The sequence below is a fragment of the Giraffa tippelskirchi genome, chromosome X, assembly GCF_054371585.1.
Source record: "Giraffa tippelskirchi isolate mGirTip1 chromosome X, T2T-mGirTip1v1.2.pri, whole genome shotgun sequence".
In the NCBI taxonomy this organism is placed as follows: domain Eukaryota; kingdom Metazoa; phylum Chordata; class Mammalia; order Artiodactyla; family Giraffidae; genus Giraffa; species Giraffa tippelskirchi.
Window position 1 is genome coordinate 7,834,068 of NC_137289.1, and position 16,651 is coordinate 7,850,718.

The following is a 16,651-nucleotide window of genomic DNA, read 5'->3' on the forward strand; positions in this document are numbered from 1 at the left end:
CCTCGATCTGTCTCAGCCCCAGACAACCACTAATCTGCTGTCCCTAGGGATTTACCTATTATGGATATTACCTATATGGACATGTCATGTAAATAGAATCATGCAACATGTGACATTTTGTGAGTGACTTATTTCACTTAGCGTAGTATTGTCAAGGGTTGATTTATATTGAAGCGTGTATCAGCACATATATCAATTGACCCTTGAACAAACAGGTTTGAACAGTGCAGGTCCATTTATACATGCATTTTTTCCAATAAATGCATACTCTAGTAGTATATTATCCATAGTTGGTCGAATCTGTGATTTTGGAACTGTGGATATGGAGGACCAAAAAACATTTGGGTTGTTTCTACTTTGAAGCAATTGTGAATAGCGCTAGTATGAATATTATTTGAACAACTGTTTTCAATTATTTGAGATATACAAAGAGAAATAGAGTTGCTGAGTAATATTCTATTTAAATTCTGAGGAACCACCAATGCTATCCCATAGCAGCTACAGTACAGTTCAGTCACTCTGTCATGTCCGACTGTGACCCCATGGACTGCAGAATGCCAGGCTTCCCTGTCCATCACCAACTCCCAGAGCTTCCTCAAACTCATGTCCACTGAGTTGGTGATGCCATCCAACCATCTCATCCTCTGTCTTCCCCTTCTCCTCCTGCCTTCCATCTTTCCTGGCATCAGGGTCTTTCAAATGAGTCAGTTCTTCGCATCAGGTGGCCAAAGTATTGGAGTTTCAGCTTCAGCACCAGTCCTTCAATGAATATTCAGGACTGATTTCCTTTAGGATGGACTAGTTGGATATCCTTGTGATCCAAGGGACTCACTCTCAAGAGTCTTCTCCAACACCACAGTTCAAAAGCATCAATTCCTCAGTGCTCAGCTTTCTTTATCATCCAACTCTCACATGTACATCCATATATGACTACTGGAAAAGCCATAGCTTTGATTAGATGGAACTTTGTTGGCAAAGTAATGTCTCTCCTTTTTAATGTGCTGTCTAGGATGGTCATAGCTTTTCTTCCAAGGAGCAGGTGTCTTTTAATTTCAAGGCTGCACTCACCATCTGCAGTGATTTTGGAGCCCCCCAAAATCAAGTCTGTCGCTGTTTCCATTGTTTCCCCATCTATTTGCCATGAAGTGATGGGACAGGATGCCATGACCTTAGTTTTCTGAATGTTGAGCTTTAAGCCAATTTTTCTCTCTCCTCTTTCACTTTCATCAAGAGGCTCTTTAGTTCTTCACTTTCTGCCGTAAGGGTGGTGTCATCTGCATATCTGAGGTTATTGATATTTCTCTCGACAATCTTGATTCCAGCTTGTGCTTCATCCAGTCCAGCATATAAGTTAAATAAGCAGGGTGACAATATACAGCCTTGACGTATTCCTTTTCCTATTTGGAACCAGTCTGTTGTTCCATGTCCAGTTCTAACTTTTGCTTCCTGACCTGCATATAGATTTCTCAGGAGGCAGATCAGGTGGTCTGGTTTTCCCATATCTTGAAGAATTTTCCACAGTTTGTTGTGATCCATATGGCGAAAGGCTTTGGTGTAGTCAATAAAGCAGAAGTAGATGTTTTTCTGCAACTCTCTTGCTTTTTTGATGATCCAACGGATGTTGCCAATTTGTTCTCTGGTTCCTCTGCCTTTTCTAAATCCAGTTGGAACATCTGGAAGTTAGACAGACTGACAAATGGAAGAGAATAGAGAATTCAGAAGCAGACCTACCTATATATGTTTACTTGATATGTGAATAAGTGAAAGTTTCTCAGTCATGTCCAACTCTTTGCAACCCCACAGACTATACAGTCCCTGGAATTCTCCAGGCCAGAATTCTGGAGTTGGTAGCTGTTCCCTTCTGCAGGAGATCTTCCAAACCCAGAGATCCAAACCAGATCTCCTGCATTGTAGGTGGATTCTTTACCAGTTGAGCCACCAGGGAAGCCTAAGAATACTGGAGTGTGTAGCCTATCCCTTCTCCAGGGAATCTTCCCGACCCAGGAATTGAACCAGGGTCTCCTGCATTGCAGGCAAATTCTTTACCAGCTGAGCTACTAGGGAAGCCTGATTTGTAACTAAAGGAACACTGAATTATAATGAGAAATTTGAACATATGCATACCTCTTATCCTTGAACCCCATTCCTAGGTATATACCCAATATGAAATATTTTCATATGTGAAATATTTTCACAAAATCCCTGTTCATAAAAGTTCATCAAATGCTGAATAGATAGTTCAATTGTGGTGTAGTCACATAATGGAATACTACATACTTGGTGTACTAAGTTGCTTCAGCTGTTATGACTCTTTGCGACCCTATGGACTGTAGCCCACCAGGCTCCTCTGTCCATGGAATTCTCCAGGCAATAATACTGGAGTGGATTGCTGTGGCCTTCTTCATGGTTTCTTCCTGACCCAAGGATCGAACCTGTGCCTGTTATGTTTCCTGCACTGGCAGGTAGGTTGTTTACCATTAGCACCACCTTGGAAGCCACTGTGTTCTGTAATATTATATAACAATGAGAATTAGCAATCTAGAACTACATGCAAAATCATGGATGCCTTACAGACATAATGTTGAGTGGAATGCCAGACACAAAATAATATATGCTTTATGATTCCACTTATATCAACATGAAAACTGGCAAAACTTCTCTATGGCGTTAGATATCAGAAGAGTGGTTACTCTTGGGGAAAATAGTATGTGGGAATTAGCACAATAGATTATTCTGGGATGTTGGTAATGTTCTTTTTCTTGTGTGTGTGTGTGTGTGCTAAGTTGCTTCCATTGTGTCTGACTCTGTGACCCTATGGACTGTAGCCTGCCAGGCTCCTCTCTCCCTGGGATTCTCCAGGCAAGAATACTGGCTTGGGTTGCCATGCCCTCCTCTGTTTCTTGATCTAGGGGTTAATTGCATACGTTTGTTCAGTTTTGAAAATAATTTGAGCTGCTTACTTATGATGTGAGTACTTTTAGGTATGTGTATTGTATTTATATTAAAAGGGGAAAACAAAACCTTCTTATATAAAGAAACTCTGGGAGTAAGTTAGGCTCTACATTTTCATCAAATGAGTTTCTAGGACCATTCTAATGGATGCAAATTTGTATGGAAGTAATTGAAGAAAATATTTATTGGCAAGACCATGATGGCATACACAAAACGATTTTGAGAGAGCTGGAATACATGCCCAGGATGAAAACCCTGATATATGATTCCATACAATAGTGTTTACCATACAATGAAAACTGTAAGTCATAAAACTCTTGTTAGAAGTGGTATAACTTCCTAGAAATTTTATATCAGATATATCACTTACTGTACAGAATATATTTTTTCTCAGTTGTACCTGCTCAATCCCTAATATCCCATACATTCTATCAGAAATATCATGCAAGTTTTGTGTATTTTTTCACTTTTCACTTCAGTGTTGACACACATTTAGGCATATTTCAAGTTTATACAGAGAGGAAATAAAACACAACAGAGGTTACTATACAGACACCAGCAATGCTGTGATTATCTAGGGAAAATTACACCCACTTATTTTGTAATTCTGTTGGTTACGCACACTCTGCATTCTAATCCCTCTGCTCTGTTGCCCATTATAACGTGTTGGAAAACTCTTGCTGAGACAGTTTGGCTTCAAAATCTGGTAGTGCTGTGTAAGATATACTCCACAATTTATTGAATCAGGAATAGACTGTTTGTAAGTATTTGATTTATTTTAGTAGTATCTTGTAATATCTGTCTATTGTCACTTTGCTTATTTAATTTATACACAGAATAAATCTTGCAAAATGCCAGGCTGGATGAGGCACAAGCTGGAATCAAGATTGCCGGGAGAAATAACAATAGCCTCAGATATGCAGATGACACCACCCTTATGGCAGAAAGTGAAGAAGAACTAAAGAGCCTCTTGATGAAGGTGAAAGAGGAGAGTGAAAAAGCAAAAGCTGCCTTAACACTCAACATTCAGAAAACTAAGATCATGGCATCTGGTCCCATCACTTCATGGCAAATAGATGTGGAAACAATGGAAACAGTGACAGACTTGATTTTGGGGGGCTCCAAAATCACTGCAGATGGTGACTGCAGCCATGAAATTAAAATACGCTTGCTCCTTGGAAGAAAAGCTAACCAACATAGACAGCATATTTAAAAGCAGAGGCATTACTTTGCTAACAAAGGTCTGTCTAGTCAAAGCTATGGTTTTTCCAGTAGTCATGTATGGATGTAAGAGTTGGACTATAAAGAAAGCTGAGCACCAAAGAATTGATGCTTTTGAACTGTGGTGTTGGAGAAGACTCTTGAGAGTCCCTTGGACAGCAAGGAGGTCAAACCAGTCAATCCTAAAGGAAATCAGTCCTGAATATTCATTGGACGGATTGATGCTGAAGCTGCAACTCCAATACTTTTGCCACCTGATGCAAAGAACTGACTCGTTAGAAAACACCCTGATGCTGGGAAAGATTGAAGGCAGGAGGAGAAGGGTACGACAGAGGATGAGATAGTTGGATGGCATCAGCGACTCAATGGTCATGAATCTGAGCACATTCCAGGAGTTGCTGAAGGACAGGGAAGCCTGACATGCTGCAGTCCATGGGGTTACAAAGAGTCGGACACGACTGAGTGACCAAACTGAACTGAACTGTAGTATCTGTACACATAATTTTTGATGGTAGAACAACTCATTCTGGAGTCATTGAAATGCTACACTGTGGATATACCTGTTTCTAATTGTTGAAGCCATCTTGCTTTACCTATAGTCTATTGTAGTCTACCTACTTGACCTGGGGTAGATTTTTGAGCTCTTTTGGATTTCACGTTCATAAGTAGAAACATAAACAAGTATTAAGTGGCCTCCCTCATTTATTCACTTAATAAATATTTATCAAGCATCATGGATAGGAATGTAAAAATGAAAAACACATCCTCAGCCCTGTGAGACAAAAATTTAATTAAAAAAAGAATAAATTGTTGCATCAAATTCATGTTTTTCATTTATTATTTTCCTCATTCTATTTTAGAATCAGGCTATTTGTGGAAATTCATCAAGCCCTATCTTTATGGCAGAAAAGTGCTGCTGTCTTGATCCCCTACCACCAAAACAATAATGCCTGAAAGTTAAGAGATATCATTTCCTTGCTGATAATTATGTCTCTTCTAGTTTTAAGCTGCTATAATTCTATGCTATTTGAACAACAGGATCAATTGAGGTTTAACCCCCATTCGATTGTTTGCTGAAATAGTAAAAAGGGATGTGAACACATATAGTTGGAAAATAAAGTTTAAATAAATATAAACAGGCTTTTTTTACAAGAGAGCTTTCATGCAAGTGCTAATGTATACTATGAATCTCTAAGAAACAAACAAACTTTGAAACTTCCCAAAATGATTTGACCAGAGAAATATTTCCTGAGAAGCACATTTCCATTGAGATTCAAACCTGGATGAAATCTGTCCTGTCTCACGCTGATTATCTGTTATTTCTACAGAATCTACTCAATGCCACTTGCATTTGCCCTGCCTTTGTAATCTTACTATCAGTATTCTTGCTAAAGTCCAGGTTACATGTTACCAGGACTCCTGCTCTAGCTTTCTAATGCACAGATGTATCAGACATCCTTAGGGAACAGTGGTTGTGCAGAACAGTACTTCTGGGTAGCAGAGTCCACGTATTGCTTCTATGAGACTTAATATTCATTGCCTTGTATACCCATTCTCATCTCCAGGAAACCTGTCTCTCTTTATGCAACGATATTTCTAGGACATACTATATGTTCAGAAATATCAATAGATTGGTTCTTAGGGAATAATGAAAGTGAAAATTGTGGCTCACTTGTGTTCCAACTCCTTGCGACCCTATGGACTCTAGCCCGCCGGGCTCCTCTGTCCATGGGATTCTCCAGGCAAGAATACTGGAGTGGGTAGCCATTCCCTTCTCCAGTGGAACTTCCTGAGCCAGGGGTCCAACCCCAGTTCCCTACATTGCAGGCAGCTTCTTTACCATCTGAGCCAGCACGGAAGCCCATAATGGATGAATACAATTGGATTTGCCTTCATTATGTGGTTTCTCAGAATTTTTCCTATGCCAATATGCAGAGTGAAAGTGAAAGTCACTCAGTCGTGTTCGACTCTTTGCAACCCATGGACTATGCAGGCCAGAATATTGGAGTGGGGTAGCCTTTCCCTTCTCCAGTGAATCTTCCCATCCCAGGGATCGAGCCCAGGTCTCCCACATTGCAGGCAGATTCTTTACCAGCTGAGCCACAAGGGAAGCCAAAGAATACTGGAGTGGGTAGCCTATCCCTTCTCCAATGGATCTTCCCAATCCAGGAATTGAACCGGGGTCTCCTGTATTGCAGGTGGACTCTTTACCAACTGAGCTATCTGGGAAGCCCAATATGCAGAGTAAATATCCAGAAAAGGACAGAGAATATGTATTTTTACCAAAATTTTGAGGCATAAAAAGTTGTGTTTTGCTTTTGCAGAAAATTCATTAGCATTTTACAAAGCATACTTCAGCCAGCACATCTCAATATTGTTTCTCTCCAGCTGTTGTCTAAGAATGAACTCTGTCTTTCCAAATTCTGCTAGTCTGTTCCAAAACAAGATTTTAGGATTTTCATTCGTTATGAAGACAGGAGCAAAAAAAGAGGAGGAAAAGTCAATCATACTTATGTATTTAATGTTCTTCCAAATCATAGCTGCTTGTCTTCATTCGCATTTTGGAAAAGGTGCTGTGTAATCTGATGAAATAAACACGTGATAAAATTAATATGGAATGGTATTTCAGCCTGGTGAAAATCAGCCAAATGGATTTAGAGGGACAGCTCCTTGTCGTAAAGAATATTAAGAGGAGGTTGGAGGACAATATTGCGGGGCTTTTCTAAAACTTAGATCGTTTGTCTTACAGAGAGAGGACTATGTAAAAATCAAGATATTCCATTTTAATTGGAGTTTTACAATTCTAACTGCTTTTCTTATGGAATGTGCAATATCTTTCTGAAATGAATTGTTGTCAACATCAAGAACTTATTAAAGAATTGCAGAAATAATCTCTATATTTAACTAATTCCAATGAGTGATTGATACATGGGGAAAGATGGCTAGAAGTTATGAATCAGATTGTACTCCCCACATATGTCACATTTTCTTAAAATAATTATAATTCCAGCACTGTTTACAATAGCCAGGACATGGAAGCAACCTAGATGTCCATCAGCAGACGAATGGATAAGGAAGCTATGGTACATATACACAATGGAATATTATTCAGCCATTAAAAAAATACATTTGAATCAGTTCTACTGAGATGGATGAAACTGGAGCCCATTATACAGAGTGAAGTAAGCCAGAAATAAAAACACCAATACAGTATACTAATGCATATTATATGGAATTTGAAAGATGGTAACGATAACCCTATATGCGAGACAGAATAAGAGACACAGATGCATAGAACAATTTTATGGACTCTGAGGGAGAAGGTGAGGGTGGGACGTTCTGGGAGAATAGCATTGAAACATGTATATTATCATATGTGAAACAGAACACCATTCCAGGTTCAATGCATGAAGCAAATGCTCAGGGCCAGGGCAATGGGATGACCCAGAGGGATGGGATGGGGAGGGAGGTGGGAGGGGGGTTCAGGATGGGGAACACATGTAAACCCATGGCTGATTCATGTCAATGTATGGCAAAAACTATTACAATATTGTAAAGTAATTAGCCCCCAACTAAAATAAATAAATTTATTAAAAAAATAATTATAATTCCAGGGATGAGGAAAATATTTATTATTTACCTCAGGAAGTCATGCTTCATCTAAGATCACTTCATAATCCCTTCCACATGAGACCAGCACAATAAACACCCCTTGCATCCCTCTCCTGTGTTTCTAGCTGAATATTTGGCTCTTTGATTGTTAGGATGCAAGTTGGTTAAAATACAGTTTCTGTATCCAGGCTGATTGAACCTGAAACCAGTTTATCAGCTATTGAACTTGAGCAGGGTGTTTAACTTCTTTGTGCCTCGGTTTCCTTGCTGAAGGATAGGGTAGTAACAGAACTTCTTCAGAATCGTTATTGAATTTAAGTAAGTTAATACTCATAAAACACATGATAGTGCCTGGCCCATGACAGGTGTATATAAATGTTTGATATATGAAACAAAGACAGTTTTCAAAACAAAGGGGTGAACAAGAGTCAAGTATGTTTGGGGAAGCATATTGCTCACTTTATGAATAGTAAAAGACTAATGTTTATATCTTTTGGACAGTTAGAGAATACTATTCTGTTTTCACACCACATTGAAAATTCAAAGATATAAATCACAGCAAGATCCTCTATGACCCACCCCCCAGAGTAATGGAAATAAAAACAAAAATAAACCAATGGAACCAAATTAAACTTAAAAGTTTTGAAAAAACAAGCAAACTATAAGCAAGGTGAAAAGGCAGCCTTCAGAATGAGTGAAAATAATAGCAAATGAAGGAACTAACAAAGAATTAATCTCCAAAATATACAAGGGACTCATGAAGCTCAATACCAGAAAAATGAACAACCCAATAAAAAAAAAAGGGCCAAAGATATAAAGAGACATTTCTCCAAAGAAGACATACACATGGCTAATAAACACATGAAAAGATGCTCAACATCACTCATTATTCAGATCAGTTCGGTTAGTCGCTCAGTCCTGTTCCACTGTTTGCCATCCCATTGACTGCACCACACCAGGCTTCCCTGTCCATCACCAACTCCTGGAGCTTACTCAAACTCATGTCCATCAAGTCGGTAATGCCATCCAACCATGTCATCCTCTGTTGTCCCCCTCTCCTCCTGCCTTCAATCTTTCCCAGCATCAGGGTCTGTTCCAATGAGTCAGTTCTAATCAGGTGACCAAAGTATTGGAGCTTCAGCTTCAACATCAGTCCTTCCAATGAATATTCAAGACTGATCTCCTTTAGGATGGACTGGTTTGACCTCCTTGCAGTCCAAGGGAATCTCATGAGTCTTCTACAACACCACAGTTCAAAAGCATCTATTCTTCAATGCTCAGATTTCTTTATGATCCAACTCTCACATCCATACATGACTACTGGAAAAAACCATAAATTTGACTAGACGGATCTTTGTTGACAAAGTAATGTCTCTGCTTTTTAATATGCTGTCTAGGTTGGTCATAGCTTTTCTTCCAAGGAGCAAACGTCTTTTAATTTCATGGCTGCAATCACCATCTGCAGTGATTTTGGAGCCCAAAAAAAGAAAGTCTGTCACTGTTTCCATTGTTTCCCATCTATTTTCCATGAAATGATGGGACCAGATGCCACAATCTTTGTTTTTTGAATGTTGAGTTTTAAGCCAGATTTTTAACTCCCCTCTTTCACTTTCATTAAGAGGCTTTTAGTTCCTCCTTACTTTCTGCCATAAGGGTGGTGTCATCTGCATATCTGAGGTTATTGATATTTCTCCCAGCAATCTTGATTCCAGCTTGTTCTTCATCCAGGCCAGCATTTCGCATGATGTATTCTGCATATAAGTTAAATAAACAGGGTGACAATATACAGACTTGATGTACTCCTTTCCCAATTTGGAACCAATTCATTGTTCCATGTCTGATTATAAATGTTGCTTCCTGACCTGCAAACAGATTTCTCAGGAGGCAGGTCAGGTGTCCTGGTATTCCCATCTCTTGAAGAATTTTCCACAGTTTGTTGTGATCCACACAGTCAAAGGCTTTGGCATAGTTAATAAAGCAGAAGTAGATGTTTTTCTGGAGCTCTCTTGCTTTTTCTATGATACAATGGATATCGGCAATTTGATCTCTGGTTCCTCTGCCTTTTCTAAATCCAGCTTGAACATCTGGAAGTTCATGGTTCATGTACTGTTGAAGCCTGGCTTGGAGAATTTTTAGCATTTTTTTGCTAACATGTGAGATGAGTGCAATTGTGCGGTGGTTTGAGCATTCTTTGGCATTGCCTTTCTTTGAGATTGGAATGAAAACTGACCTTTTCCAGTCCTGTGGCCACTGCGGAATTTTCCAAATTTGCTTTCGTATTGAGTGCAGCCCTTGTTCAGTATCATAATTTAGGAATTGAAATAGCTCAGTTGAAATTCCATCAACTCCACTAGCTTTGTTTGTAGTGTGCTTCCTACGGCCCACTTGACTTCACATTCCAGGATGTCTGGCTCTTAGGTGAGTGATCACATCATTGTGATTATCTGGGTCATGAAGATTTTTTTGTATAGTTCTTCTGTATATTCTTGCCACCTCTTCTTAATATCTTCTGATTATATTAGGTCCATACCATTTCTGTCCTTTATTGAGCCCATCTTTGCATGAAATATTCCCTTGGTATCTTTAATTTTCTTGAAGAGACCTCTGGTCTTTCCCATTCTATTGTTTTCCTTTATTTCTTTGCACTGATTACTGAGGAAGATTTTCTTATCTCTTCTTGCTATTCTTTGGAACCCTGCATTCAGATGGGTATATCTTTCTTTTTCTCCTTTGCCTTTAGTTTCTCTTCTTTTCTCATCTATTTGTAAGGCCTCCTCAGACAACCATTTTGCCTTTTTGCATTTCTTTTTCATGGGGATGATCTTGATCACTGCCCCCTGTACAATATCAGGAACCTCTGTCCATAGTTCTTCAGGCACTCTGTCTGTCAGATCTAATCCCTTAAATCTATTTCTCGCTTCCACTGTATGATCATAAGGGATTTAATTTAGGTCATTCCTCAATGGTCCAGTGGTTTTCCCTACTTTCTTCAATTTCAGTCTGAATTTTAGAGAAATGCAAGTCAAAACCACAATGAGGTATTATCTCACACTGGTCAGAATGGCCACCATAAAAAGGTCTACAAACAGTAAATGCTGAAGAGGCTGTGAAGAAAAGGGAACCGTCTTACACTGCTGGTGGGAATGCAAACCAGTATAGCCACTTTGGAGAACAGTGTGGGGATTCCTTAAAAAACTGGAAATAGAACTGCCATATGACCCAGCAATCCCACTGCTGGGCATACACACCGAGGAATCCATATTTTAAAGAGACACGTGTACCACAATGTTCATTGCAGCACTGTTTACAATAGCTAGGACATGGAAGCAACCTAGATGTCCATCAGCAGATGAATGGATAAGGAAGTTGTGGTACTTATACACAATGGAATATTACTCAGCTATAAAGAAGAACACAATTGAGTCTGTTCTAATGAGGTGCATGAAACTGGATCCTATTATACACAGTGATGTAAGTCAGAAAGAGAAACATCAATACAGTATATTAATGCATATATATGGAATTTAGAAAGATTGTAATGATGATCCTATATGCAAGGCAGCAAAAGAGATACACATTTAAAGAACAATCTTTTGTACTGCTTGGGAGAAGGGGAGGGTGGGATGATTTGAGAGAATAGCTTTGAAACATGTATATTACCAAATGTAAAATAGATGACCAGTGCACATTGAATGCTTAAAGCAGGGCACTCAAAGCCGTTGCTCTGGGACAATCCAGAGGGATAGGATGGGGAACAAGGTGGGAGGGGCGTTTGGGACAGGGGACACATGTATACCCATGGCTGATTCATGTTGATGTATGGCAAAAACCACCACAATATTGTAAAGTATTTATCTTTCAATTAAAATTAATTAATTTAAAAAAAGAAAATTCAAAGATAGAAGCACAAATCAATTCATAGACAGTGAAGCAGAGAAAAGGCAGTGACTCTGGGTGCCCCTGGGACTTGGGGTCAAACCAAGGAGAAAAGTCATCTGGTTTGATGGGAGCAATAGAAGAATGTGGAACCCTAACTTGGTCTGTGCTTCTGTCATCTATGCAGGCAGCACTCCCTAAAGAGAGCAAGCATTGATCAAATTATTATATCAATATATAGAATAGATAAATAACAACATCCTACTGTATAGCACAGTGAACTATATTCAGTATCCTTTGATACACCATAATGGAAAGGAATATGAAAAGGAATGTTATATACACATATATAGCTGAATCACTTTGCTGTACAGTAGAAGTTAACATGACATTGTGAATCAACTATACTTTTTTTTTTAACTTAAACAAAGAAGGGTATTTATTGATTCACATAACTGAAAAGTCCAGGAGATACACTAGCTTCAGGCATGGTTTGATCCAGGGGCACAAGCATTGTCATTAGGACTCAATCTCTCCATTATTTATCTCTGCTTCCCTCTGTACTGGCTTCATTTCAACTATACTTCAATAAAAGAAATTTTAAACAAAAGATATCAAGAATCAGGACAAGTTTGCAGACTATCTGCCAAGCATAGTCTGGAGGTAGATACATTTCCTAACATTTTCTTAGAGTCCTTCAACACAGGGCAGTTATTTACCATTTGGGATTAGGATAAGTGGGAGCAACTTTACTCCAAACTAGAGATGATAAACCTGAGGCATATGATATTCAAAGATGGACTAATTTTCTTGTTTTCAGGTCATATAGGAGTTGGAAAAACATCTCATAGTTGACTGATGTTATGTTTCTTAACAAGCACATGCATTGCACTGCTTCACTTTTAACTCAAAGTTTGGATAGCAAATTGAGAGAAACTAACTTCTGAGGTTGCAAACCTTGCCCAGTGCAATTAGAAAACCTTCTTTCTTCAGTGCTTTGGGACTCTCCAGCCCCATTCTTCTCAGTTAATGTTTGTTGGATCCAAGTTAATACTGAATACTTCTTGGGAGTCTTTGATCTTTTTTCCAGATTAATCCTCACTGCTTTTTATCAATTCCCTTATCATATAGGCATTACCATTAAAGCAGCAGGTGAATTTCTGATCTCTCCATTTTGATAATAATGCTATAAGAATCAGAGGAAATGAAATGTCTGAGCTTGCCATTCATAGGTATAACAGCCATACTTCCCCCCCGCCACAATTTGTATGCACTCAAATTCTATTCTCTTGGCTTTTAATTAACTGGGAAAAAAATCATCTGGGTTTTAGAACAAAGTGGACTTCTCTTTTTTTGAAATTAACTATAATTTTCAAAGACTATGTGTTAAACTTTACACAAAATTATTCCTTTCTTATTCTGAAGAAACAGGGGTAAGTGTTAAAACAGAGGAGATTGTCAGTGGGTAGGCAAAGTAATAGTATATTACTTAATAACCTAAATGAGCTAATATTAAAGAATATTAATGAATCAAAAAGGAAAGAAATACAATGATTATTAAAACAAGCTCTGTTTGAGGTTTATTTTGGAAAGGACTTTCACATGTAAGTGGAGGAGCCATATTGAACTGGCTTATAAATCTGCAGCAAGATATGATTTGGTTAATTATTTTTCCTTTTGTTGTGCAGTGTTAATATTTTTTACAGCTCTACAAGATTCCATATATATTTGTTAATTTAACCCAGAGAAGCCTGATAATAACTTCTAGATCCTTTTCTTTTAGAATCCCTTACTTACCTGTTGTGTGAGAATTATGTAATTTTAAAATTGCCTGGTGCTTGACTGATTAATATAAAGTGATATGCTTAACTTCAAAATGCCAAGTGAAGCTGGATTCCATGTTTGATGTCCATGAATGGGTTCCATAATGTCCCAGTTATCTATTGCTACGTAACAAGCCATCTGTTTGGGTTTTTTTGTTGTTGTTGTTAGTCTTCCTTCGTAGTGTCAACTCTCTGTGGGAAAGATTCACCTCTGTACCAGTAGTGACTATTAAAATACCTAGTACCATGTGACTCAATGAATAAGTCTGATGCAGTCCATTTATTCATGTTTTTCAATCATTTGTCTTCATATTTATCAAGAGAACAAGTCCATTTAGTGACAGTGTTAGGACTCAAACACATCTTCTCATTCCATTTATATTTAGTGTTTTTTATATTTCACCTTTTCACTTTTTTCACAGGGTATCACATTTCATAAAGCGTTTAAAATACAATATTATCTCACTTAATTATCACAAATGCTCTGGTAAATTGTCAATATAGTTCTCACTTCACAGATGTGGCTCAGAGAGGTTAAATTCTTTGCCCCAAATAACAAAGTTAATGAGTAGCGTTACTGATAGAGCTCCATCTTGATCAGAGTTCTCACACCATCTGTTGATTTTACCCCCACTTAACCACAGTGTGAATTAATTGATTAGCTTTTTTATTGGTTTAAAAATGAGTATCAATAACTGCATTGGCAGTGTTTATTTATAAAGATCTTCTAAGATGTTAATTTGAACAACTTTAGGATTATGGATTTTTTCCCCTTCCATTATACAATCAGTGAATTGAGGCATCTGTTTTGCAAGATGAACATGTTGAAAACCATTTTCAAATGACCTTCTTTTGGTACTGAACTTCAGGTTGACAGAGAGACATCATTAAAAGTAACATGTCAATGATGGAGTGTGTAATTAACATAGACTTCTTCATGAATATTTATCAGTTAGTTTGTTATTTGACCAACACTTCAGAATTTAGGACTTCCCTGGTGGCTCAGACAGTAAAGTGTCTGGCTACAATGCAGGAGACCCAGGTTCGATCCCTGGATCAGGAAGATCTCCTGGAGAAGGAAATGGCAACCCACTCTAGTATTCTTGCCTGGAAAATCCCATGGAAGGAGGAGCCTGGTGGGCCACAATCCACGGGTCACAAAGAGTTGGACACAACTGAGCGACTTCACTTTCACTTTAGAATTTATATGTGTCTATTGTGTGTGTGTGTTTGTGTCCTCTAATTTATTAGAAGTTGTTTATCAGATAATATCTGAAGTCAAAGGTTTGAGTCCCACATACCTTTTTTACTTTGTTCCTCAAACATCTGCTATTAATAAAAACAGACTATTTTGACATAAAAATATTTAATCTCAGCTGGTTAGCTTGAATAGTGATTTAATGAGAACTAGCCCAGTACATAAGATGGCTATATTTTGTGAATATGAAGTCCTCTCCATAATCATCTGGATACATCTTCAGATCATATGAGTGAGGGGTGATGGTAGAAATGCTGAAGCATGACCTGTGGCTTCTGCTTTTCAGACAGAGACTTTACATAAACACAAATATGCCTATATACAAATTAACTTGAAGAAATACTGAGGTCATTAAAAAGACCCTAGCTCTAGAGGAGACAGTTTTCATTTCTCTAAATTGTTTCTGACCTGATTCTTTTTTATCTCGCTTATAACAAGAGATCTGTTAGATATAGTATATTGGAGACCAACTTAGGCTCAACTTCTAAGGGCAGTTTTCCATTCTTAAGGTATAATTATCTATAGACAATTAGCTGCAGGTGGTAAAATAATAGACACAGTTCATTACACATGAAATTAGCCAACTGTTGGCTTTTGGGGCTAGTTTCTGGAACAATTGACCACTTAAACCTTATTTAGTGAGTTCAAGCAGCCGATTACACATAACCATTATTTGATCATCTAATTTTTCCACACACAGTTAATCTGGAACTGACAATTGTATGTGATTAATAGAATGGCTGTGTCAGCTCATTCATTATAAAGGTGTCTTGTAAGCCTGCCTAGAACACTGAGGGGAGAACGCAAGAGGCTCAGAATAGATTCAGTCTGTACAAGAGGTGTCATGCAGCTGTCACAGATTCATGCAGGCAGGCAAGAAGGTTTAGAAATTTAGATTCAGTCAGTAAATGTGAAGCTCAATACTTTGGCCACCTGATGCGAAGAGGCAACTCATTGGAAAAGACCCTGATGCTGGGAAAAATTGAGGGAAGGAGAAGAGGGCGACAGAGAATGAGGTGGTTGGATGGCATCACAAACTCAAGGGACATGAGTTTGAGCAAACTCTGGGAAATAGTGAAGGACAGGAAAGTGTGGTGTGCTACAGTCCATAGTGTCGCAAAGAGTCGGACATGACTTAGAGACTGAACAACAACAACAAGTAAACATGTACCAAATGCCTACTTTGTGCCAGTCACCTTTGTTGGTACGGAGAATACAAAGAGAGAAAAAATATGTTCTGTGCTTTCAGGTAGCTTGCAATCCAGCTGTGTATATATCAAATATTATATGAAAATCGGTATAAAATCAAAGTGCTGTAGAAGTCCTGATGAAAATGATAAACTATTTTAAATCTATGTACTCTATCTCTACTCTTAGTCTAAATCACCATAATTACATGTCTGAATTTCTACAACGCTGGCCACTTCTTGGTTATTTGGTTGCCTGCCCACATACTATCTCCTCAGAGAAGCCTTTCTCATCACCTCCAGTGAAATGAACTCACCACTCTAACCCTCAGTCACTTGTTTTTCTTCATAGGTCTTATCACTACTCAAGCTTATATTGTGTATTTATCTTTTGATTGAACATCTCTGAAGTAGACTGTAAATCTTCTGAGAGCAGGATCATTATATACATTGGTCATTGCTCTATGAGTTGCCAGAACAGTGTGTTTCATAGATTATCTTTTCAATATTTTAATTATGTGACTTATACACTAGATCATCATTGAGGGTTTCAGGAAGAAAATGTTATTTTACCTTAGGTATTTTCAGATTGTTATCACTGATTAAGTACTGCTGTGTCAGTCAATGCAAGTATTTGGCCTTGTGGAATGAGCTTTCATTTCATAGGACAGAGAAGACAAGCAAGGGGATTTCTAGCAAGTTGAGTTAAGAAAACTTTTTGA

The 16,651-nt window shown here is 38.2% G+C and overlaps 1 long non-coding RNA gene across 1 annotated transcript in view; it reads left to right on the forward strand.

Moving 5' to 3' along the window:
• The window catches only part of LOC145535272 (uncharacterized), a 101,375-nt gene extending 96,382 nt beyond the window's left edge, over positions 1-4,993 (forward strand). The window contains exon 5 of the long non-coding RNA XR_014075346.1: positions 3,789-4,993. This is a non-coding gene — a long non-coding RNA (uncharacterized LOC145535272). The remainder of the gene's footprint in view (positions 1-3,788) is intronic.
• Positions 4,994-16,651: the final 11,658 nt, after the last annotated feature.